At 43.5% G+C, this 26,820-nt stretch overlaps 1 protein-coding gene across 4 annotated transcripts in view; it reads right to left on the bottom strand.

Annotated features, from left to right (window-relative positions):
- LOC143782664 (uncharacterized) overlaps positions 1-26,517 on the bottom strand; it is a 64,983-nt gene extending 38,466 nt beyond the window's left edge. For 3 of the 4 annotated variants that reach the window (XR_013217016.1, XM_077270380.1, XM_077270381.1), the window contains exons 1-5: positions 26,381-26,517; positions 26,209-26,294; positions 26,042-26,118; positions 17,011-17,086; positions 16,623-16,770 (exon numbers count right to left, since the gene is read on the bottom strand). The gene's annotated coding sequence lies outside the window, so the exon portion shown is untranslated. The remainder of the gene's footprint in view (positions 1-16,622; positions 16,771-17,010; positions 17,087-26,041; positions 26,119-26,208; positions 26,295-26,380) is intronic. The other variant, XR_013217017.1, reaches the window with a different exon arrangement.
- Between the last annotated feature and the right edge of the window lie 303 nt (positions 26,518-26,820).

Below are 26,820 nucleotides of genomic sequence, written 5' to 3'. Positions count from 1 at the left end.
TATTATACAACACAAAAAAGTAACACACAACACGTAATACTGGATGGATCAAAATATATTCCATTATTAACCCCCCCCCCCAAAAAAAAAAAATGCAGCTATATATTTGGCAATGAATTGAACAACCCTAATCCCTGTCTACTGATTGTGTTCAGCCACTTTCCCGGCTCTCTCTCTCTCCATAAACTAAATGCAGTATGTATGTATGTGATACAAATAGCAAAGCAAAAGATTAGCCCTTAGAAGGGCTTTTAGTTCAGCTTCCGCACCAGTATCAACACTAAAGGCCTCCGATTCGTTATACTGTGCACATGACATGCACATGACAGCGTGGCAAACACTGGATGTATGGCCCCCCATTTGAGTGAATGGGGTCCAGGTCCAGATACTGTTCTGGGACCCAAACCCAAACTTTTTGTAACTGTTCGATTGAACCCACCAGACCCGAACGTCCAGGTGTCCGCCCATCTCTATCCACCACATATAATAATAGATCAGGGCAAAAAAGATGATCACAATGCCATTGTTGAAATATCAAAAGAAGAACATTTCTATTAGAAAAGACATCATTTAAAACCATACTACCAAGGTTAGAAAAGACAGACAAACCCATTTGTCAAAATCACCCATAATCAACGCGCAGCTGCAGATGACAGACAGCTACCACATATAGATCTACTGTATCTTGGTGGGTGGCTAATGATATATAACAGTACAGGAAACAAGATAGACCAACAATCGATCTCTTTAGCTACAAAGTATCACTTAAGTACATAAAGAATACTCATATGTAACTGACACATTGCTTGTCCCTGTGAATATCCACACACCCATGGCTTCACCCTACTATCTATGAGTAATATAACACCCTAAGAGACCATGCTTATTAATGACACTTCAGTACAATTACCTTAAGGAAACCGTGGTGGAAAAATGCCGCTGATACCCGCAACAGCGCGTCCGCCCCGACGCACGTTTCGGACTCCTTTCTCAATCCAATACAATGGGCAGCACTTTGAACACATTTTATAAGTGGTCATAAACTTGTAAATAACTCATGAAAGATTAAAGATACATAAAAACCAAGCACACCATTGATTTTTTTGTGAAATTCTCAATACGTTTGATGTGTCACAAGACCCTCTTCCCATTGAAAAAAATTAAAGTTGGATCCAAAATGGCTGACTTCAAAATGGCCAGCATGGTCACCACCCATCTTGAAAAATTTTCCCCCTCCCATATACTAATGTGCCACAAACAGGAAGTTGATATCACCAACCATTCCCATTTTACTTAGGTGTATCATATAAATGGCCCACCCTGTAGGATGAAAACCCAGCTTTCTGACTCCTTGAACTACATTGCAATGCAAAATCCTTTAGTTATCTTCAGATTTCATGATGCCTTGGACAGAGTCAAGGCATCCAGTGCCAGAGGCAGCAAAAAAACTTTTTGAATTGCCACCATGTTTTACTATAGGTACTGTGTTATTTTCTTTGTAGGCCTCATTACATTTTCAATAAACAGTAAAATGATGTGCCTTACGAAGAAGCTCTGTCTTGGTCTCATTTGTCCACAAGATGCTTTACCAGAAGGATTTTGGATTACTCACGTAAGTTTTGGATATTTTTGGATAGTTTTTGCAGCATAGCATTTTATGTTCCTGTGTCAGCAGTGCGGTCTCTTGTGTCTCCTGCCAGAGCGTTTAATTTCATTCAAATATCAATGGATAGTTCGCATTGATAATGCTACACTGTGAGACTGCAGGACAGCTTGAATTTCTTTGAAACTTGATTTGGGCTGCTCATCCACTCTCTAGACTATCCTGCATTGTAACCTTTCATCAAATTTTCTCTGCAGTCCACATCCAGGGAGATTAGCTGCAGTGCCATGGGTTGTAAACTTCTTGATTATGTTGCCCACTGTGGACAAAGGAATATCAAGGTCTCTGTAGAAGGACTTGAAATTGTTGATATTGTTCAATAATTTGTCCTCAGACTGTCCTCAGACAGTTCTTCTTGTCTTTCTATTCTCCATGTTTAGTGTGGTACACACAGACACACAATGCAAAGATTGAGTCAACTTCTCCCCTTTTAATTTGTTTAAGGCTACTTTCACACTAGCGTCGGACGATGCACGACGAATTGCGTCATTGCGACGTACCGACGCTAGCAGTGAATGCGCCGCACAACGGGGCAGCGGATGCTGTTTTTCAACGCATCTGCTGCCCCATTGTGAGGTGCGGGGAGGCGGGGGCGGAGTTCCGGCCGCGCATGCGCGGTCGGAAAAGACGGGAACGATGCAACAAAAAATGTTACAAGCAAAGTTTTTTGGTGGCGACGGTTCGACGCAACATGACGCAACCATCGCATGACAGTTGCGACGTGTGGCAATGCGTCGCACTGCGTCGCTAATGCAAGTCAATGGAGAAAAAACGCATCCTGCAAGCACTTTTGCAGGATGCATTTTTTCTACAAAACGACGCATAGCGATGTGCAGTGCACGACGCTAGTGTGAAAGTAGCCTTAGGTGTGATTTTCCTACACCTGTTACTTGCCACAGGTGAGTTTGAACGTACATCACATTCTTGAAACAAAGTTGCTTACCCACAATTTTGGAAAGGTGCCAACAATTTTCTCCTGCTAAATTTGGATGTGTGAAATTATGTCTAATTTTCCTTTTTTCTCTGTTTTTTAGTTTTGTTCCAATACACACAAAAGGAAATAAATGTGTATAACAAAACATGTAAAATTGCAATAATTTTCTGGGAGAAATAATTTTCTGAAACAATTTCAAGGGTGCCAACACTTTCGGCGATAATTGTAATAATGCTATTGATTCCCTCCACCTACAGCAATAATGGCCCTTATTACCTCAGGTGTCATGGTCCCAATGGCAGGGAATTAAACACATAACACGGGCAAAAACAGGACGAGCTCTAGGGTGATGGAACCTGAGCTGACCGCGATCCTGAACCTCAACACTCAACTAACAGCAGCCGGGGAACGTTCCTGGGGGGACTCTAGACGTCTCGCGCCAGCCGGAGATCTAGCTACCCCTATCAGAAGAATCACAGACCTATCTTGCCTCCAGAGAAATATTCCCACAGAAATAGCAGCCCCCCACATATAATGACGGTGAAATGAGAGGAAGGCACAAACGTAGTTATGAAAACAGATTCAGCAAAATGAGGCCCGCTAAAGCTAGATAGCAGAGGATACAAAAGGTGAACTGCGCGGTCAGCTTAAAACCCTTCAAAATATCATCCTGAAATTACTTGAACTCATGTGCCAACTCATGGTACATGAGTGGTAATTTCAGCCCACTAGAGCAACCAGCAGCAGAGAATTACATATCTGCAAGCTGGACAAAAAAAACATGAAAGCAAACATGAAACAGGGAAATCCAGACTTAGCTTGTCTTGAAGGCCTAGGAGCAGGTAGCAAAGGTAACAGAGACACACTGATACATTGATAGCCGGCAAGGGAATGACAGGAAAGCCAGGTTAAATAGGAAACACCCAGCCTCTGATGGACAGGTGGAAACCAGAGACCGCAACCCACCAAAGTCACCCAGTACCAGTTGTAACCACCAGAGGGAGCCCAAAAACAGAATCCACAACACTCAGGTACGGTAATAATGCCTGCTGAATTCCTTCATATATAATATTATTGTCGCGGGGAGACTAGGTGGGCAAGAGCTAATAACCCGGGCCCCTGCAATTTCCCTCAGACTAGGGAAACCTTGACTGACCCTCTACTTAGAGTTTACACTGATGGTGTGCATGTCTAGGCCTCGACCCTTGCCCTGTCTCCTGTTTCAACCCTAGGCTGAAACCACCGCACACCACCCAGTGAAAAGATAATACACCAATACCCACAGTTAGCACAGACAAGGATAACGGAAAATATACACCACGCCGCAGTCACTCAGGAATACACTATAAATGCGCAGGGCAAAATAAATACAAATATAGGAAGGAGAAAATAAGACAAAGGGAAATACACCACCAGCAACGATACTCCAACTACTAGCTCACCACTCCAGACCGAGATAACAAAGCACAAGACAGAAGCTATAATCAGCGACGCCCAATGTTCAGGAGAACTATTTAAAGGCAATGAGCATGGCCCAGCTTCCAATCCGAGCATCAGGTAAATTAACCCCGGACCAGCTAGATAAAATCTAGCCGACGCCAATGAGCACATAGTGGTCAAAAGCGGAATTACCGCTGTCTGTCGAACGACCTGGTCTGAACAGCGTCCGACATGACAGTACCCCGCCTTCTATGAGGGACCCCAAGGCCCTCACGGCTTATAGGACCTGGCTTGTCCGGATGGCGGCGGTGAAAAAACCTGACCAGCCGATCCGCATGAATGTCCGAGGCTGGTACCCAGGACCTCTCCTCAGGCCCATAACCATGCCAGTGTACCAAGTACTGTAAAGTGCGGCGCACTACACGAGAGTCAACAACCTTGGAGACTTCAAATTCCAAATTACCATCCACCAAGACTGGAGGTGGCATAGGCGCCACGTCCACAGAACCCACCACCTTCTTTAAAAGAGACCTGTGGAACACGTTGTGTATCTTATACACCGTAGGAAGCTCCAATCGGTACGCTACTGGGTTAATGACGGCGGTGACCCTAAAAGGACCAATAAACCGTGGACCCAATTTAAGGGATGGTATTTTGAGTCTTATGTTTTTTGTGGATAACCACACCCAGTCATCCACACTCAGGTCCGGACCTGGCACACGCCTACTGTCAGCCACACATTTGTACCTAGCACCCACACTCAACAGGCGCTGTTGAACTCTCCTCCAGACTGATGACAATTGTGCTCCTAACTGGTCTTCCTCCGGAACGCCGGAAGAGCCCCTCTGACTCAAAGTACAAAATTGAGGATGTAGCCCATAAACACAAAAAAACGGAGACTCCCCAGACGACTCCTGGCGGTGATTATTGATGGCAAACTCAGCCAAAGGAAGAAAGGTAGACCACTCCTCCTGGTTATCAGAGACAAAGCAGCGTAAGTACTGTTCCAAATTTTGGTTCATACGCTCAGTCTGACCATTTGACTGAGGATGAAACACCGAAGAATGAGACAACTTGATCCCCAGCCGTGAGCAAAATGCTTTCCAAAATTTTGCCACAAACTGAGTACCCCTATCAGACACGATGTCAGATGTAACCCCATGAAGTCTGACCACCTCCTGCACAAATACCTGAGCCAGAGACTTAGCGTTAGGCAATGAAGGCAAAGACACAAAGTGCGACATTTTAGAAAACCGATCAACAATCACCAAGATGACCGTGTTCCCAGCTGAGGACGGCAAATCAGTGATGAAATCCATGGAGATTTCCGTCCATGGCTTACTAGGTACCTCAAGAGGAAGTAGTGTGCCAACAGGATGGGAGCGGGGCGTCTTAGCCCTAGCGCACGTGGTACAAGCTGACACGTATGAGACCACGTCCTGTTGGATCTTGGGCCACCAAAACCGACGTGACACCAACTCCAAGGTACCTCTAACCCCTGGGTGGCCAGCCAGGGCAGCATCATGATGCTCCGCCAAAACCTTTAAGCGGAGATGAAGCGGTACAAAAGATTTGTTGATGGGAAGCTCAGATGGTACATCCTCCTGAGCCTCGGCAATCTCAGCCTCAACCTCGGTAGTGAGAGCCGAAACCACCCTTTTGGAGGATGGGTACTGGATCTTCCCGAGGTTCTCCCCCCGGAAAACACCTGGACAGAGCATCCGCCTTAGTGTTTTTAGACCCCGGTCTGTAAGTGACAACAAAATAGAACCGTGTGAAAAACAATGCCCAGCGAGCCTACCTGGGGGACAGACGCTTGGCTGACTCCAAATACAGCAGATTCTTATGATCGGTTATAACAGTAATCTGATGTACCGACCCCTCCAAGAAGTGTCGCCATTCCTCAAAGGCCAACTTGATTGCCAACAACTCCCTGTTGCCGATATCGTAGTTACGTTCGGCGGATGACAGTTTCTTGGAGAAATAGGCGCATGGACGCAAATCACTCAAAGATGAGCCTTGTGACAGAACCGCCCCACACCAACCTCAGACACATCGACTTCCACAACAAAAGGTTTTGATACATCTGGCTGCACAAGAATGGGGGCTGAAACAAAACTGTTCTTAAGAAATTCAAATGCGCGCACAGCAGCCTCAGGCCAAACGGAGAAATTGGTACCCTTTTTAGTCATGTCAGTTAGCGGTTTAGCAATGATGGAAAAATCCTTGATAAATTTCCTATAGTAGTTAGAAAACCCAAGGAACCGCTGAAGTGCTTTCAGGTTATCAGGCCGTTCCCAATGCAGCACCGCTTGCATCTTAGCGGCGTCCATTTTAAAACCAGAAGCAGACACAATATAACCCAAGAAAGGCAACTCTTGAACAGAAAATACACATTTCTCAAGTTTAGCATACAGCTTATTCTCTCTGAGAAGCTGTAACACCTGCCTGACATGATCTAAATGAGTATCACGGTCGCAAGAATATATGAGAATGTCATCTAGGTACACGATAACGAATTTCCCCAAAGCATGCGAAAACACATGATTAATGAAATGTTGGAACACTGCAGGTGCGTTAGTCAACCCAAATGGCATCACCAAATTTTCAAAATGACCCTCAGGGGTATTAAAAGCCGTCTTCCATTCATCACCTTGACGGACTCTTATGAGGTTGTACGCCCCCCTGAGGTCAAGCTTGGTAAACCACTTAGCACCTGCCACCTGGTTGAACAAATCTGGTATTAGTGGCATAGGGTATGGATCACGAACCGTAATCTGGTTCAATTCCCTGAAATCCAAACACGGGCGTAATCCGCCATCTTTCTTCTTCACGAAGAAGAACCCTGCTGCCACAGGTGAGGATGAAGGCCTGATGTGCCCTTTGCTCAAACTTTCAGCAATGTAATCCTTTAATGCTTTTCTCTCCGGAACGGAGATGTTAAACATCCTTGCTTTAGGCAATTTGGCCCCTGGTTTAAACCTGATAGTACAGTCATAGGGGCGATGTGGTGGCAACTCTGAACAACCCTTCTCAGAGAACACATCCACAAAATCCAGAAGTGACTCCGGAACGCTTGAAGTCACAGCAGACACACATGTGGCCAGGCAATTCCCCTGGCAGAATTCGCTCCACTGAATTATGTCCTGAGTTTTCCAGTCAATTACCGGGTTGTGCATAGACAACCATGGAAAACCCAAAACCACCTGAGCAGGAAGATTCCTGAGCACCTTACATGTAATCTGCTCAGAATGTAGAACCCCAATGTGGAGTTTCACCTCAGCCACAAATTCAGTAATCTCCCCCTGCGAGAGAGGAGCAGCATTGATGGTGACCACGCGGATAGGATGAGGCAGTTTTTCAATCCTAAAACCTGCTGTGCGCGCAAACTCCTCATCAATGAGATTTGTGGCTGAACCACTATCCACAAAAACAGTAATTGGCAGATCACTGCCAGCGATTATAACCTTAGCAGGGAGCATGCATTGAGAAACCACCATGGAGGATATACATAAGCTCAGATTGGTCTCCTCCACACCCTCTGAGCTTAGAAGTTTTCCGCCGTTGCATTTTTCTTAGACAGCAGAGGACAGATGTTAATAAAATGACCAGTCTTACCGCAGTAAAAACGGGCTCCCTGCTTCCTGAGCTCAGGGGCTCGATGCTTCACATGTGACACCCCTGCGATTTGCATAGGCTCCGTGGGCTCATCTGCAGCAACCTCACGTGAACCTAAACCCTCTCCCATAGGCGGTGTCTCATGCTCCCCCTGACGCAAACGGCGATCAATGCGGACAACCAGACTCATAGCGGAATCTAGAGAAGTAGGAGTCTCGTACATCGGAAGGGCTTTTTTGACCCTTCCAGAAACCCAATGAATAAGCTGACTCCGCAGCGCTGGATCATTCCACTGTGTATCGATCGCCCAGCGACGAAATTCAGAACAGTAATCCTCTGCAACTCGCTCCCCCTGGCGAATAGTGCGTATCTTAGATTCTGCTAGAGCCATTCTGTCTGGCTTATCGTAAATGTTTCCAAGAAAGGAAACAAAACTCTCCACAGAGTCAAATGCAGCAGAATCAGATGGCAAAGAAAACGCCCATGCTTGGGGATCCTGTTGTGAATTTGGATTCTGGGCTCCCCCGGTGGCTACTGGTGGAATTGAACTTGTGACATCATCTTCCCTGTTCACCTGTTCTGATTAGATCTGGGTGTCGCTATATAACCTGGCTTCTCTGTTAGATGCTTGCCGGTCAACAATGTTATCAGAAGCCTCTCTGTGCTTGTTCCTGCTCCCAGACATCTACTAGATAAGTTGGACATTCGTCCATGTTTTGTTTTTGTATTTTGGTTCCAGTTCACAGCTGCAGTTTCGTTACTGTGTCTGGAAAGCTCTTGTTGATCAGGAATTGCCACTCTGGTATTATGAGTTAATGCCAGAGTCCTAAAGTAATTTCTGGATGTGTTTTGTTAGGGTTTTCTACTGACCATGAAAGTATGCTTTCTGTCTTCTGCTATCTAGAAAGCGGACCTCAAATTTGCTAAAACTATTTTCCTGCTGCGTTTGTTGTTTCATCTCATATCACCGCCAATATATGTGGGGGGCTTCTGTCTCCTTTTGGGCATTTCTCTAGAGGTGAGTCAGGTCTTATATTTCCCTCTGCTAGCATTATTTAGTTCTCCGGCCGGCGCTGGGCATATAGGGATAAAAAGTAGGACATGCTACCTGGCTACTTCTAGATGATGCGGTAGGTTTAGTTCATGGTCAGTACAGTTACATCTTCCAAGAGCTTGTTCCTATAGAGGCTTATGCTAGTTCTCTGGCCATGGAGATCATGACAGTTTGACCGGCCCACTAAAGGGTTAAAATCCTTGGCTGAGAAAGGAGAGAAATAAGAAGTCTGCTGAGAGTTTTTTTTTTTTTTTTTTTTTTTTCTCTGTGCTCTTAATTGGATCACTTGCCAGTCTGTCTATGCTGCAGTCTTTCTTTTTTTTCTCTCTCCTTATAATCTTTGAATGGCTTTGTGTTCACCTGTTAATAATGGATCTTCAGAGTGTAACTGCAGGTTTGAATAATCTCACCACGAAAGTACAAAATTTGCAAGATTTTATTATTCATGCTCCGGTATCTGAGCCGAGAATTCCCTTGCCGGAATTCTTCTCAGGGAATAGATCTAGCTTTCAGAATTTTAGAAATAATTGTAAGCTATTTTTGTCCCTGAAATCTCGTTCTGCTGGAGACCCTGCACAGCAGGTTGGGATTGTGATTTCCTTGCTCCGCGGCGACCCTCAAGACTGGGCTTTTGCATTGGCACCAGGGGATCCTGCGTTGCGCAATGTGGATGCGTTTTTTTTGGCCTTGGGCTTGCTGTATGAGGAACCTCATTTGGAACTTCAGGCAGAAAAAACTTTGATGTCCCTATCGCAGGGGCAAGATGAAGCTGAAATTTACTGCCAAAGATTCCGTAAATGGTCTGTGCTTACTCAGTGGAATGAGTGTGCCTTGGCGGCTACTTTCAGAGAGGGTCTCTCTGATGCCATTAAGGATGTTATGGTGGGGTTCCCTGTGCCTGCGGGTCTGAATGAGTCCATGACAATGGCCATTCAGATCGATAGGCGTCTGCGGGAGCGCAAACCTGTGCACTATCTGGCTGTGTCCACTGAGAAGACGCCAGAAAGCATGCAGTGTGATAGAATTCTGTCCAGAAGCGAGCGGCAGAATTTTAGACGGAAAAATGGGTTGTGTTTCTATTGTGGGGATTCTACTCATGTTATATCAGCATGCTCTAAGCGTACTAAAAAGCTTGATAAATCCGTTTCCATTGGCACTTTACAGTCTAAATTTATTTTGTCTGTGACCCTGATTTGCTCTTTGTCATCTATTACTACTGACGCCTATATCGACTCTGGCGCCGCTTTGAGTCTTATGGATTGGTCCTTTGCCAATCGTTGTGGGTATGATTTAGAGCCTTTGGAAACTCTTATTCCTCTGAAGGGGATTGACTCCACCCCATTGGCTAATAATAAACCACAATACTGGACACAAGTGACTATGTGTATTAATCCGGATCACCAGGAGACTATTCGTTTTCTAGTGCTGTATAATCTACATGAGGATTTGGTGCTAGGATTGCCATGGCTGCAATCTCACAACCCAGTCCTTGACTGGAGAGCTATGTCTGTGTTGAGCTGGGGATGTAAGGGGACTCATGGGGACGTACCTTTGGTGTCCATTTCATCATCTATTCCCTCTGAAATCCCTGAGTTCCTGTCTGATTATCGTGACGTCTTTGAAGAACCCAAGCTGGGTTCACTACCTCCGCACCGTGAGTGCGATTGTGCTATAGATTTAATTCCGGGTAGTAAATACCCAAAGGGTCGTTTATTTAATCTGTCTGTGCCTGAACATACTGCTATGCGAGAATATATAAAGGAGTCCTTGGAAAAGGGACATATTCGTCCATCGTCATCTCCCTTAGGAGCCGGTTTTTTCTTTGTGTCAAAAAAAGACGGCTCTTTGAGACCATGTATTGATTATCGGCTTTTGAATAAAATCACGGTTAAATATCAATACCCATTGCCGTTGCTGACTGATTTGTTTGCTCGCATAAAGGGGGCCAAGTGGTTCTCTAAGATTGATCTCCGTGGGGCGTATAATTTGGTGCGGATCAGGCAGGGGGATGAGTGGAAAACCGCATTTAATACGCCCGAGGGCCACTTTGAGTATTTGGTGATGCCTTTTGGTCTTTCTAATGCCCCTTCAGTCTTCCAGTCCTTTATGCATGATATTTTCCGCGATTTTTTGGATAAATTTATGATAGTGTATCTGGATGATATTCTGATTTTTTCGGATGACTGGGACTCTCATGTCCGGCAAGTTAAGAGGGTTTTTCAGGTTTTGCGGTCTAATTCTCTGTGTGTCAAGGGTTCTAAGTGCGTTTTTGGGGTTCAGAGAATTTCCTTTTTGGGATATATTTTTTCTCCCTCTTCCATTGAGATGGATCCTGTTAAGGTTCAAGCTATTTGTGATTGGACGCAGCCCTCTTCTCTTAAAAGTCTTCAGAAATTTTTGGGCTTTGCCAACTTTTATCGTCGATTTATTTCTGGTTTTTCGGATGTCGTTAAGCCATTGACCGATTTGACTAGACAGGGTGCTGATGTTGCTAATTGGTCCCCTGATGCTGTGGAGGCCTTTCAGGAGCTTAAGCGCCGTTTTTCTTCTGCCCCTGTGTTGCGTCAGCCTGATGTGACTCTTCCTTTTCAGGTTGAGGTCGACGCTTCTGAGATCGGAGCTGGGGCAGTGTTGTCGCAGAAAAGTTCTGACTGCGCCGTGATGAGGCCTTGTGCCTTCTTTTCCCGTAAATTTTCGCCCGCTGAGCGGAATTATGATGTTGGGAATCGGGAGCTTTTGGCCATGAAGTGGGCGTTTGAGGAGTGGCGCCATTGGCTCGAGGGGGCCAGACATCAGGTGGTGGTATTGACTGACCACAAAAATTTGATTTATCTTGAGACCGCCAGGCGCCTGAATCCTAGACAGGCGCGCTGGTCATTATTTTTTTCTCGGTTTAATTTTGTGGTATCGTACCTACCAGGTTCTAAGAATGTTAAGGCGGATGCCCTTTCTAGGAGTTTTGAGCCTGATTCACCTGGCAACTCTGACCCCACAGGTATTCTTAAGGAGGGAGTTATCTTGTCAGCCGTTTCTCCAGACCTGCGGCGGGCCTTGCAGGAGTTTCAGGCGGATAGACCGGATCGTTGTCCGCCTGATAGGCTGTTTGTTCCTGATGATTGGACCAGTAAAGTCATCTCTGAGGTGCATTCTTCTGCGTTGGCAGGTCATCCTGGAATTTTTGGTACCAGGGATTTGGTGGCAAGATCCTTCTGGTGGCCTTCCCTGTCACGAGATGTGCGAGGCTTTGTGCAGTCTTGTGACGTTTGTGCTCGGGCCAAGCCTTGTTGTTCTCGGGCTAGTGGATTATTGTTGCCCTTGCCTATTCCTAAGAGGCCTTGGACACACATCTCGATGGATTTTATTTCAGATCTGCCTGTTTCTCAGAAGATGTCTGTCATCTGGGTGGTGTGTGACCGTTTTTCTAAGATGGTTCATTTGGTTCCCCTGCCCAAATTGCCTTCTTCTTCCGAGTTGGTGCCCCTGTTTTTTCAAAATGTTGTTCGTTTGCATGGTATTCCTGAGAATATCGTTTCTGACAGAGGAACCCAATTTGTGTCTAGATTTTGGCGGGCATTTTGTGCTAGGATGGGCATAGATTTGTCTTTTTCGTCTGCTTTTCACCCTCAGACTAATGGCCAGACCGAGCGGACTAATCAGACCCTGGAGACATATCTGAGGTGTTTTGTGTCTGCTGACCAGGATGATTGGGTTGCTTTTTTGCCATTGGCGGAGTTCGCCCTCAATAATCGGGCCAGCTCTGCCACCTTGGTTTCCCCGTTTTTCTGTAATTCGGGGTTCCATCCTCGATTTTCCTCCGGTCAGATGGAATCCTCGGATTGTCCTGGAGTGGATGCGGTGGTGGAGAGATTGCATCATATCTGGGGGCAGGTGATGGACAATTTAAAGTTGTCCCAGGAGAAGACTCAGCTTTTTGCCAACCGTCACCGTCGTGTTGGTCCTCGGCTTTGTGTTGGAGATTTGGTGTGGTTGTCTTCTCGTTTTGTCCCTATGAGGGTCTCATCTCCTAAGTTTAAGCCTCGGTTCATCGGTCCGTATAAAATATTGGAGATTCTTAACCCTGTTTCCTTCCGTTTGGACCTCCCTGCATCCTTTTCTATTCATAACGTTTTTCATCGGTCGTTATTGCGCAGGTATGAGGCACCGGTTGTGCCTTCCGTTGAGCCTCCTGCTCCGGTGTTGGTTGAGGGTGAGTTGGAGTACGTTGTGGAAAAAATCCTAGACTCCCGTGTTTCCAGACGGAGACTCCAGTATCTGGTCAAGTGGAAGGGATACGGCCAGGAGGATAATTCTTGGGTCACTGCATCTGATGTTCATGCCTCTGATCTGGTTCGTGCCTTTCATAGGGCCCATCCTGATCGCCCTGGTGGTTCTGGTGAGGGTTCGGTGCCCCCTCCTTGAGGGGGGGGTACTGTTGTGAATTTGGATTCTGGGCTCCCCCGGTGGCTACTGGTGGAATTGAACTTGTGACATCATCTTCCCTGTTCACCTGTTCTGATTAGATCTGGGTGTCGCTATATAACCTGGCTTCTCTGTTAGATGCTTGCCGGTCAACAATGTTATCAGAAGCCTCTCTGTGCTTGTTCCTGCTCCCAGACATCTACTAGATAAGTTGGACATTCGTCCATGTTTTGTTTTTGTATTTTGGTTCCAGTTCACAGCTGCAGTTTCGTTACTGTGTCTGGAAAGCTCTTGTTGATCAGGAATTGCCACTCTGGTATTATGAGTTAATGCCAGAGTCCTAAAGTAATTTCTGGATGTGTTTTGTTAGGGTTTTCTACTGACCATGAAAGTATGCTTTCTGTCTTCTGCTATCTAGAAAGCGGACCTCAAATTTGCTAAAACTATTTTCCTGCTGCGTTTGTTGTTTCATCTCATATCACCGCCAATATATGTGGGGGGCTTCTGTCTCCTTTTGGGCATTTCTCTAGAGGTGAGTCAGGTCTTATATTTCCCTCTGCTAGCATTATTTAGTTCTCCGGCCGGCGCTGGGCATATAGGGATAAAAAGTAGGACATGCTACCTGGCTACTTCTAGATGATGCGGTAGGTTTAGTTCATGGTCAGTACAGTTACATCTTCCAAGAGCTTGTTCCTATAGAGGCTTATGCTAGTTCTCTGGCCATGGAGATCATGACAGGATCCCCGCTTAACAATGACAACACCAGGCCCACATGCTGAGCCTCATTACCTGAGGAGATCGGGCGCATATGGAAATATAGTTTGCAAGCTTCACGAAAAGAAACAAATTTACTGCGTTCCCCAGCAAATTTTTCAGGCAAAGGAAACTTAGGCTCAGCAACTCTACCTGTCGCTCCAGCTTGCACATTAGATACTGCTAGTCCCTGTTGCTGCACTGCCCCCCTCAACTCAGTGACCTGTAGGGACAGCGCCTCCAACTGGCGGGTTATGGAAGTCATGGGATCCATGACAAAACAAAAAAAAGGAAACCCTTTTTTTTTTGTTTTAAAGGCCTATTATAATGTCACGGGGAGACTAGGTGGGCAAGAGCTAATAAACCGGGCCCCTGTAATTTCCCTCAGACTAGGGAAATCCTGACTGACCCTCTACCTAGAGTTTACACTGATGGTGTGCATGTCTAGGCCTCGACCCTTGCCCTGTCTCCTGTTTCAACCCTAGGCTGAAACCACCGCCCACCACCCAGTGAAAAGATAATACGCCAATACCCACAGTTAGCACAGACAAGGATAACGGAAAATATACACCACGCCGCAGTCACTCAGGAATACACTATAAATGCGCAGGGCAAAATAAATACAAATATAGGAAGGAGAAAATAAGTCAAAGGGAAATACACCACCAGCAACGATATTCCAACTACTAGCTCACCACTCCAGATCGAGATAACAACGCACAAGACAGAAGCTATAATCGGCGATGCCTAATGTTCAGGAGAACTATTTAAAGGCAATGGGCATGGCCCAGCATCTAATCCGAGCATCAGGTAAATTAACCCCGGACCAGTTAGATAAAATCTAGCCGACGCCAATGAGCACATAGTGGTCAAAAGCAGAATTACCGCTATCTGTCGAACGACCTGGTCTGAACAGCATCCGACATGACAATTATTTTCTGAGTCCCCCCCATATATACTAATAATAACCCTGAGTCCCTCCCAGATATAATAATAATGACCCCACTCCTAAGAATACTTTAACCCCTTAACAATATTGTATGTCAGTTCCCGCATCATGATGTGCTGTTTGTCATGGATTTAAACTGTCACTGTGTGAAAGTGCAAAGTGACAGATCTGTGCCAACAACAGTCTGTTACGATATAACTCCTAGTGTGTCTTAGGAACAGTAATTGACAACTCAGTCATCCAGTCTGGTGCAGGGGTGTGCTGAGCTTTTTGTGCCGGAATTGACAGCTCAGTCATCCAGTTTGGTGCAGTTGCTTGCTGAGCTGTCTGTGCTATGATTGACAGCTCCATTGTCCAGTGAGATGCCAGGGTGTGCTGAGTTGTTTGTGTCTTTGTTGACATTTCAGCTGTCCAATCTGAGTCTGGGAGGTGCTGAGTGGCCTTCAGGTGTTCCCTGTTTCAGTGATTACTTGACTACTTAACTGAGCTTTCTGGCCCAGCTAGCTGCTAATCATAGCTTTTGGCTCTGTGTGACTTGTTCCTTTGTGCCTAGTTCTCAGCATTCTGACTTTCTCTTTGTTGCTGGACTCTGGACTTTCCTATTGACTACCCATTTGTATTACGTGTTCTGCTCTGATCCACCATCTTCCTTGTATTCTGACCTTGGACTTTTACCTTACTACGCCTTTGTCTCTTTCCTCTCTTTATGACGTATGGCTATTGACCTCGGACTCCTTTTACTTCCCAACTCATGGCTTGTCTGTGAGAAATGACTCAGCGTTACAGGTCACTGAAAGCTGATCAGCATGGACAGAAATGCAGGAACCCATTTCAGAGATCCACACTCTCTGATTGCTGTAATAGGTCAGTCAGTCTAACTGATGAATCACAGAATGATTGTGCGGGAGGTGCTGAAAAATGAACAGTTACCTGCACGATCATCATCGGGAGATTGCCTAAGTTGACAATCGAGCTCCTGCGGTAACAGCCAGTGCCCACATCGCCTTTGGCTGAACAACCTTCCAGATTCCGCAATCATTAACGACATTTTGAAGGTTGTAAGAGTGAGGGGGCTCTCTCTCTCACTCCCATCGGCACCCCTGGGACAAAATCATGGAGTGATGATGGCTGTCATAGCACCCGGTTGTCATGGCATACAATGACCTCCTGGTGCACCATGTATGGCAGCCTGTTAAACCCAGCCATAGGCAGGGTTTATCAGATGATATGCCTTTGTAATATCACAGGTCTAGTCTAATGCACTACAGTATATCTACATTGCAATGCATGAGACCAGTGATCAGACTTATAAAAATTAATGTGCCATAGAGGGTCTAAGTAAAAAAATAGAAAAAGTAAAGAAGAAGATTGAATGAATTACACAAAACAACAAAAAAACATAAAATACATATATTTATGTAAAAACAAACATAAACAAAATAAATACACATATTTGGATTTGCCACGTCCAGAATGACCCAGTCTGTAAAACTATCACACTAATTGACCCTTACAGTGAACACCATAAAAAAAGTGTAAAAATAACTGCTTTTTTACTAGTCCGCTGGAAAAAAGTGGAATAAACAGTGATTAATTACATATATAAATAAAAATGTCATCTTGTCCCACAACAAACAAGATGCAACACAGCTCCATCAATGCAAAAACAAAAGATATAGCTCTCAAAATATAGCGATGCAAAAAAAATTTTTTATAAAAATTTTTTTATTGTGTATAAGAGACAAAACATTAACAATATATATAAATGAGATATTGCTGTTATTGTACTGACCTGAAGGATAAAGCATAGAGTAAAGTAATCACTGCACTCGTATCATGAAAGTTGCTTATTCCAAATGAAAAGTTTATTCAAACAATAATTGTAGTGGAGCGATAGGCAAAAATGTTTCGGCCAACCCGTGGCCTTGATCAAAATATCGCTGTAACAGACAGAGAAATTAATTAAAAAAATTAAACACATACATACATACAATTGCCTAAGCATATATACATTTATGAATACATGTCAAGATAATTGCCAGGATAAGATAATATCCAAGAATACAGATACATACTAATGCGGTCTCTGGAGATTACATTATACAAGGACATAATTTGGAGAAAATGGTTTACAAAGGCAGAACATATGACATTCAGACTGGTAGGACAAATGCACATACCCTAATACAGCAGTTTTTCTAGAGAAGGTATACTGTGTGGCTGAGGGAATTTGATTAGGGGCACAGTTTTATATACCTGTAAAAAAGTAATGTACAGTAAGAGATGTGTATCAAATATATAGAAGAGCATATACGTGAACAGCACATATCATTGAAGGGCCATGCAGTCAATGGAAGAATACCCCTGTACAGGGTGAAAAGGAGTAATAGTGGGTGATGTATATACAATACAGGGAAGACATAGATCATTGGGAAGGCATGCAGTCAATGAAATAATACCCCAAGTTCCTATGGTAATGACCACAACTGGCTATTGTTGCACCCTGTAAATGGTGTTACAGTGCCATAGAGGTGCCAGAGATATGGGTGTGCATAGCGAATTGCACTTAATACAACTTGACCTGAACAACAATATAATGGTATAAAGAAAATCCAAAAAATAGAACGGAAGCCAATGTCACAAGTACAAATTACATAAAAACTTTATTAGATGATTCTTTAAAACAATTTTAAAAGAAGAACTCTCTTTCCTATATCCACAATGGAGACACACATGCAAATAGGCTGCACATGCAGATCAAGTATCACATGCCATTTATTTGTCCACAAGTTCTGATATACAAAGGGGTAAAATGACCATTCAAACGGATCAATAGTAAGGTTACTGTTAGATCAAATGTCACTTCTGATAAGGGTTTCTACACCCAATACCCAGTAAATAGGACTGATCCCGAGTTGGAGACAAAAAAGTGCTAAGTGCTATCTCTTTGCAAAGTGCATAATAATTTATGTCCACCACACAATGAGTCCTAGAGCTAACTGTATTCAAGAAGTCACATAAAAAAAGCTTTCAGTAAAGAGTCCTAAGTACTGGTCACAGAGCAATCAATAGTGGTCAGAATATATTAGTACATTGACGGCTCACCAGGGAGCCATACCCCAAATCACGTACATAAAAATATCAAGGAAATGGAGGAAATACATAACCTGCACGTGCAGTCCTGAGCCCCAACGAGCGTTTCGCGTTAGCTTCTTCCGGGGGAACTGTATGTGTAAGTGTCAGTGTTGGAGCTATTTATAGCCCTGTCCTTCATAGGTGGCAGCGGCGTGGTAATGGCACTCGCATCGCTGAGCCGGGCCCCAGCGCATGTGCAGGTCGGCGTTCCACGTCACTGTTCCACTTCCCCGTCCAACACGTCAGGATGGGGGGTGGAGTCAGTGACGTCACGGACGCGTTGCCACGGTAACGCGGTAACCCGGACAGCGATGGAGCGCTCTCACTGCAGGAGGTCCAGTCAAGGAGAAGAGGGATGGGGGGACGGAGAGGGGAGGAAGGGGTAAGGGAAGAGGATGAAAGGCTAATGAAAGGAAAGCAAGAGAAAATAGCAAAATGTATGGGGATGGACAAGTATCAACTAAATATTTAAATTGTGATATATATTCAATAACTTACTTGTGATAATATGCAAAAAAATCTTATTTAAGAACATATAAACGGGTAACTTAAAGGACTGTGCTTAGAACTAAATACAGGACGTGCAGGCCATGCATTGCCCCATGCAAAAAGTGAAGAGAAACATAGTAACATAGTTATTAAGGTTGAAGGAAGACTTTAAGTCCATCTAGCTCAACCCATAGCCTAACCTAACATGACCTAACATGTTGATCCAGGGGAAGGCAAAAAAAACCCATGTGGCAAGAGTAAGCTCCACCATGGGGAAAAAAATTCCTTCCCGACCCCACATACGGCAATCAGACTAGTTCCCTGGATCAACGCCCTATCAAAGAATCTAATATATATACCCTGTAATATTATACTTTTCCAGGAAGGTATCCAGTCCCCTCTTAAATTTAAGTAATGAATCACTCATTACAACATCATACGGCAGAGAGTTCCATAGTCTCACTGCTCTTACAGTAAAGAATCCGCGTCTGTTATTATGCTTAAACCTTTTTTCCTCCAGACGTAGAGGATGCCCCCTTGTCCCTGTCACCGGTCTATGATTAAAAAGATCATCAGAAAGGTCTTTGTACTGTCCCCTCATATATTTATACATTAACATAAGATCACCCCTTAGCCTTCGTTTTTCCAAACTAAATAGCCCCAAGTGTAATAACCTATCTTGGTATTGCAGACCCCCCAGTCCTCTAATAACCTTGGTCGCTCTTCTCTGCACCCGCTCCAGTTCAGCTACGTCTTTCTTATACACCGGAGACCAGAACTGTGCACAGTATTCTAAGTGTGGTCGAACTAGTGACTTGTATAGAGGTAAAATTATGTTCTCCTCATGAGCATCTATTCCTCTTTTAATGCATCCCATTATTTTATTTGCCTTTGTAGCAGCTGCCTGACACTGGCCACTGAATCTGAGTTTGTCATCCACCCATACACCCAGGTCTTTTTCATTGACGGTTTTGCCCAGAGTTTTAGAATTAAGCACATAGTTGTGCATCTTATTACTTCTACCCAAGTGCATGACCTTACATTTATCCCCATTAGAGCTCATTTGCCATTTATCAGCCCAAGCTTCTAGTTTACATAAATCATCCTGTAATATAAAATTGTCCTCCTCTGTATTGATTACCCTGCAGAGTTTAGTGTCATCTGCAAATATTGAAATTCTACTCTGAATGCCCCCTACAAGGTCATTAATAAATATGTTAAAAAGAAGAGGGCCTAATACTGACCCCTGTGGTACCCCACTGCTAACCGCGACCCAGTCCGAATGTGCTCCATTAATAACCACCCTTTGTTTCCTATCCCTAAGCCAGCTCTCAATCCACTTACACATATTTTTCCCTATCCCCATTATTCTCATTTTATGTAACAACCTTTTGTGTGGCACCGTATCAAAAGCTTTTGAAAAGTCCATATACACTACATCCACTGGGCTCCCTTGGTCCAGTCCGGAACTTACCTCTTCATAGAAGCTGATCAAATTAGTCTGACATGAACGGTCCCTAGTAAACCCGTGCTGATACTGGGTCATGAGGTTATTCCTCTTCAGATACTCCAGTATAGCATCCCTTAGAATGCCCTCCAGGATTTTACCCACAGTAGAGGTTAAACTTACTGGCCTATAATTTCCGAGTTCAGTTTTTGTCCCCTTTTTGAATATTGGCACCACATTTGCTATACGCCAGTCCTGTGGTACAGACCCTGTTATTATGGACAACATACATACAGTAAAAATACATTAATTACAGTGACCATTATATATATCTAAAAGCCAGTAATCACTTACTATTGTTACGTGTAAAACATAAGAATTCTTGTTACAATAAGTGAATCCAAAACTACCTGAGGTTCAGGTGTATCAAACACCGTGACAAATATTACAGTGAGTTGCATAAGTATATAGAGTAGGTCCAGAAGTGTTGAAATATACCTTGAAAAAGTGTATTACATACATGCTTATTTCTCTATATATAGACAGTAAACGATAAAAGATTTGGGTCTTCATAATTTCTTTTTTCTTTGTTATATTCATTTCTATTCCTTAGATTAGGAAGGCTCCTCATCCACCAGTGTGGGTCCCCGACCAAAAACCATCGACTCCCTCGAAACCCACCAACACGCATAATCCTCTAAAGAATCCAGAACTCGGACCACCAAACAGACCATCACCAATCAGTAAGTATACTCAATCTAAATAGAACTGAAAGAGATCTGGGTTAAAAATAGACAACATGTATATAACAACAGATTATATAAATAAAAAAAGTTAAAAACAAACACAAAACACACATATAATTAAAGAAAGGGGGCAAAACTCAACTTTTCATTTAACCCTTTTGGCTGAACACAGTCAATCTTCTTGATCCATCTGGTGTCCAACTGAGCTAAGGTCTTTTTCCAATTCCCACCTCTTTGATCTATAAAGACCTTGTCAATCCCTGATACCATTAGAAGTTTGGCATTACAATCATGGGTTCGCTTGAAGTGCCTGGGTATTGGTTTTAATACTGATATGTCAGTTACCTCTCGTGCATTTATAATGTCTCTATAATGTTCCCTGACCCGGATTTTCAGTGGCCTTGATGTTAAACCCACATAAATTTTGCCACAAGGGCAGTTAGCGTAGTATATCACGCCTACCGTATTGCATGTTATATGTTGTGTGATGGTAAAGTTTTTTGTTCCATCACTAGATTTAAATGTTGAGGCTTTCTGCATGTTTGGACAAGCTATACAGTCATTGCATGGGTACAAAACCCCATTTGGGTCCTTTTGAGCCAAAAGTTTTACTTGGATCTTCACCAGGGTAATAGCTGTGCACCAACATATCTTTTAAATTCTGTGATCTTCTGTAGGTAATGGATGACGTGTTACTGATGTGTTTAGTCAGAATTTGATCGGTTTTTAATATTGCCCAATATTTGTTAAGGGCCTGCTTCATATCTACCCATTTCTCATTGTATGTTGATATAAACCTGATCATATTGTCCTGTCTAGTTGTTTTAGTTTTTGGTTGGAGAAGGTTAGTTCGATTTTCAGCTGCTGCTCTCCTACGACTTCTTTTGATGCATCTGTTGGAGAATCCCCGATTTTTGAATCTTTCAGCTAAATCATCAGCTTGTTTATTGAATAGGTAGTCATTAGAGCAAATTCTTTTAATTTGCAAGAAATGACCTGTTGGTATAGCATTCACTACTTGCTGCAGGTGGGAGGAGGATGCATGAAGAAGAGAATTTACAGCGGTTTTTTTGTGAAACACATCAGTTTCTAGGGTTTTCGCCCCCTCATATGCAAATTTATTTTTGGGGGCGTGGGAAAGGAAAATTTTCTTTACCAACCCAATAGCGGACATTGAAAAAGTCTTATTTTGGGCTAGATTTATTGACGACATTCTCATGATTTGGCAGGACACGGAACAAGATCTCATCACATTTTGTTGATACATTGAACAGCAACAGTATCAATGTGAAGAAAACATGTAAGTACAGTCAAAACAACATTGAATTCTTGGATATTCTCATCTCAAAGGGACCTTCAAATTCCCTAGAAACTGATGTGTTTCGCAAAAAAAAACGCTGTAAATTCTCTTCTTCATGCATTCTCCTCCCACCTGCAGCAAGTAGTGAACGCTATATCAAAGGGTCAATTCTTGCGAATTAAAAGAATTTGCTCTATTGACTACCTATTCAATAAACAAGCTGATGATTTAGCTGAAAAATTCAAAAATCGGGGATACTCCAACAGATGCATCAAAAGAGGTCTGTCATGAATCCCAATGGCTAGGGATAGCAAGGGACAAGCAAAGTAATACAAAATATCGGACGAGCTCTAGGGTGATGGAACCTGGGCTGACCGCTGCCCTACGCCTGACAAACGCAACTAGAGATAGCCAGGGAGCGTGCCTACGTTGGTTCTAGACGCCACGCACCAGCCTAAGAGCTAACTAGTACTGCAGAGAAAATAAAGACCTCACTTGCCTCCAGAGGAATGAACCCCAAAAGGTACAGTTGCCCCCTACATGTATTGACGGTGAAATGAGAGGAAGGCACACACATAGAGATGATATATAGGTTCAGCAAATAGAGGCCCGCTGTAAACTAGAAAGCAGAACGATACAAAAGGGGTCTGAGCGGTCAGCAAAAAACCCTAATTAAAAAAACCATCCTGAGATTACAAGAACCCATGTGCCAACTCATGGCACATGGGGAGAACCTCAGTCCACTAGAGCTACCAGCTAGCATAGAGACATAATAAGCAAGCTGGACAAAAAACCAAACAACTGAAAATCAGCACTTAGCTTATCCTGAAAGATCTGGGAGCAGGTAGGCAGGAACCAAACAGAGCACATCTGAATACATTGATAGCCGGCAAGGGAATGACAGAAAGACCAGGTAAAATAGGAAACACCCAGCCTCTGATGGACAGGTGGAAACCAAAGGCCGCAACCCACCAAAGTCACCCAGTACCAGCAGTAACCACCAGAGGGAGCCCACAAACAGAATCCACAACAGAGGTCGTAGAAGAGCAGCAGCTGAAAATCGGACTAACCTTCTCCAACCAAAAACTAAAACAACTAGACAGGACAATATGATCAGGTTTATATCAACATACAATGAGAAATGGGTTGATATGAAGCAGGCCCTTAACAAATATTGGGCAATATTAAAAACCGATCAAATTCTGACTAAACATATCAGTAACACGTCATCCATTACCTACAGAAGATCACAGAATTTAAAAGATATGTTGGTGCACAGATATTACCCTGGTGAAGATCCAAGTAAAACTTTTGGCTCAAAAGGACCCAAATGGGGGTTTGTACCCATGCAATGACTGTATTGCTTGTCCAAACATGCAGAAAGCCTCAACATTTAAATCTAGTGATGGAACAAAAAACTTTACCATCACACAACATATAACATGCAATACGGTAGGCATGATATACTACGCTAACTGCCCTTGTGGCAAAATTTATGTGGGTTTAACATCAAGGCCACTGAAAATCCGGGTCAGGCAACATTATAGAGACATTATAAATGCACGAGAGGTAACTGACATATCAGTATTAAAACCAATACCCAGGCACTTCAAGCGAACCCATTATTGTAATGCCAAACTTCTAATGGTATCAGGGATTGACAAGGTCTTTATAGATCAAAGAGGTGGGAATTGGAAAAAGACCTTAGCTCAGTTGGACACCAGATGGATCAAGAAGATTGACTGTGTTCAGCCAAAAGGGTTAAATGAAAAGTTGAGTTTTGCCCCCTTTCTTTAATTATATGTGTTTTGTGTTTGTTTTTAACTTTTTTATTTATATAATCTGTTGTTATATACAGTATATGTTGTCTATTTTTAACCCTGATCTCTTTCAGATCTATTTAGATTGAGTATACTTACTGATTGGTGATGGTCTGTTTGGTGGTCCGAGTTCTGGATTCTTTGGAGGATTATGCGTGTTGGTAGGTTTCGAGGGAGTCGGTGGTTTTTGGTCGGGGACCCACACTGGTGGATGAGGAGCCTTCCTAATCTAAGGAAAATAAATGAATATAACTAAGAAAAAGAAATTATAAAGACCCAAATCTTTTATCGTTAACTGTCTATATATAGAGAAATAAGCATGTATGTAATACACTTTTTCTAGGTATATTTCAACACTTCTGGACCTACTCTATATACTTATGCAACCCACTGTAATATTTGTCACGGTGTTTGATACACCTGAACCTCAGGTAGTTTTGGATTCACTTATTGTAACAAGAATTCTTATGTTTTACACGTAACAATAGTAAGTAGTGTTGAGCGATACCGTCCGATACTTGAAGGTATCGGTATCGGAAAGTATCGGCCGATACCGGCAAAGTATCGGATCTAATCCGATACCGATACCCGATACCAATACAAGTCAATGGGACTCAAGTATCGGACGGTATTCCTGATGGTTCCCAGGGTCTGAAGGAGAGGAAAGCAAAGAACTCTGCCGGTTCCCTCGGTGAGGTCCAGGCTGCGTCGGAGAGGTGAGTATAGCAATATTTTTTATTTTAATTCTTTATTTTACACATTAATGTTGTTTCGATACCGATACCCGATACCACAAAAGTATCGGATCTCGGTATCGGAATTCCAATACCCGCAAGTATCAGCCGATACCCGATACTTGCGGTATCAGAATGCTCAACACTAATAGTAAGTGTTTACTGGCTTCTATATATATATTATTAATGGTCACTGTAATTAATGTATTTTTACTGTATGTTTCACTTGACTTTCTGCAGAGGGCATGCATGGCCTGCACGTCCTGTATTTAGTTCTAAGCACAGTCCTTTTAAGTTACCCGTTTATATGTTCTTAAATAAGATTTTTTGCATATCATCACAAGAAAGTATTGAATATATATCACAATTTAAATATTTAGTTGATACTTGTCCATCCCCGTACATTTTGCTATTTTCTCTTTCTTTCCTTTTATTAGCCTTTCATCCTCTTCCCTTACCCCTTCCTGCCCTCTCCGTCCCCCTGTCCCTCTTCTCCTTGACTGCACCTTCTGTGGTGAGAGCGCTCCATCGCTGTCCAGGTTACCGCGTTACCGTGGCAACGCGTCCGTAACGTCGCTGACTCCACCCCCCGTCCTGATGCGTCGGACGGGGAAGTGGAACAGTGACGTGGGACGCCGACCTGCGCATACGCTGGGGCCCGGCTCAGCGATGTGAGCGCCATTACCACGCCGCTGACAACTATGAAGGATAGGGCTATAAATAGCTCCAACACTAACACTTACACATACAGTTCCCCCGGAAGAAGCTAACCCGAAACGCGCGTTGGGGCTCAGGACTGCACGTGCAGGTTATGTATTGCCTCCATTTCCTTGATATTTTTATGTAAGTGATTTGGGGTATGGCTCCCTGGTGAGCCGTCAATGTACTAATATATTCTGACCACTGTTGATTGCTCTGTGAGTAACCTTACTATTGATCCGTTTGAATGGTCATTTTACCCCTTTGTATATCAGAACTTGTGGACATATAAATGGCATGTGATACTTGATCTGCATGTGCAGCCTATTTGCATGTGTGTCTCCATTGTGGATACAGGAAAGAGAGTTCTTCTTTTAAAATTGTTTTAAAGAATCATCTAATAAAGTTTTTTTGTAATTTGTACTTATGACATTGGCTTCCATTCTATTTTTGAGATTTTCTCTATGGCTTTTGGAATTGTCATATATATAGGCCAGTTTCCTGCTATATGATTAATATAATGGTATAGTGAGATCACATTGTCATCCAGTGTGAACCAGGCCATACAATCTTTATTTTCATTACCCAATAGAATAAAAAATCACACTATATTTACAATAGTTAGTTACTATATAACTGGCTATTGTTGCACCCTGTAAATGGTGTTACGGTGCCATAGAGGTGCCTGAGATATGGGTGTGCATAGCGAATTGCAATTATTACAATCTGACCTGAGCAACAATGTAATGGTATAGTGAGATCACATCGTCATCAAGTCTGAACCAGGCCATACAATCTTTAGTGTCATAACCCAATAGCATAAAGGTCGCACTATACTTGCCAGTATACTGTTGATGTAGCCGAAGCCAGGTATATAACAATTAAAGGCCTGCAGTAATGTAGGGTTGGAAGATATGGCTGTAATGAAAACAATGTTCAGAGTATAAAATGCCAAAGGTAAAGTGCCCTCGACTGCCAATGTATAGGTATTATGTGGCCATATACTACCTGTCTATCTATGGAGTCAATCAAAATCAGGTTGTAAGATCCCTGTGATGTTTTGTGTGTCCTCAAGGTAACAGGAGAGGATAGAGCTGCAAAGAAGAGAATAGTATGGAGCTATGATGTAATGCAAGACAATAGGTTGGGTGACTTATCTGTTAAAGTGCTGTGATCTCACATCCGTAGGTAGCTGTATTTCCTGCATGTGGAGCCGGCGTTGGTGGATAAGTGGAAAGAGCCGACACAAACTGTGTCTAGGCAATGAAGGAGCTTGTACTGAATACAGCGATCTCGCTGTCATAGGGCTCGAGCCGGTCATATGACCGGATATGCGGTGAAACGCCAGCGCCTGCGCAGTACGCGCCGATCGGAGGAGAGTACAGAGTTTACTGAAGCGCAGCGTGTGTCTGCGCACGCGCAGTGCGTGTTGGGGATAGGAAGGCAGCGCTGTTCATGCTTGGTACGTGCAGCCCAAAGAACCGGCGCTTGCACAGAGCGCACTGATTGTTCCTGGTGTAGTTTTACATACATATGCCTGATGAGATGGGCAATGTAGTGGGAAAAGAGGAACTTAGTACAAAGATATACAAAGATATAGCTCTCAAAATATAGCGATGC

Source organism: Ranitomeya variabilis, chromosome 6, assembly GCF_051348905.1.
Source record: "Ranitomeya variabilis isolate aRanVar5 chromosome 6, aRanVar5.hap1, whole genome shotgun sequence".
Classification (NCBI taxonomy): Eukaryota; Metazoa; Chordata; class Amphibia; order Anura; family Dendrobatidae; genus Ranitomeya; species Ranitomeya variabilis.
Note: the sequence above shows the minus strand (reverse complement) of the source record. Positions and strands in the feature narration are given on the sequence as shown.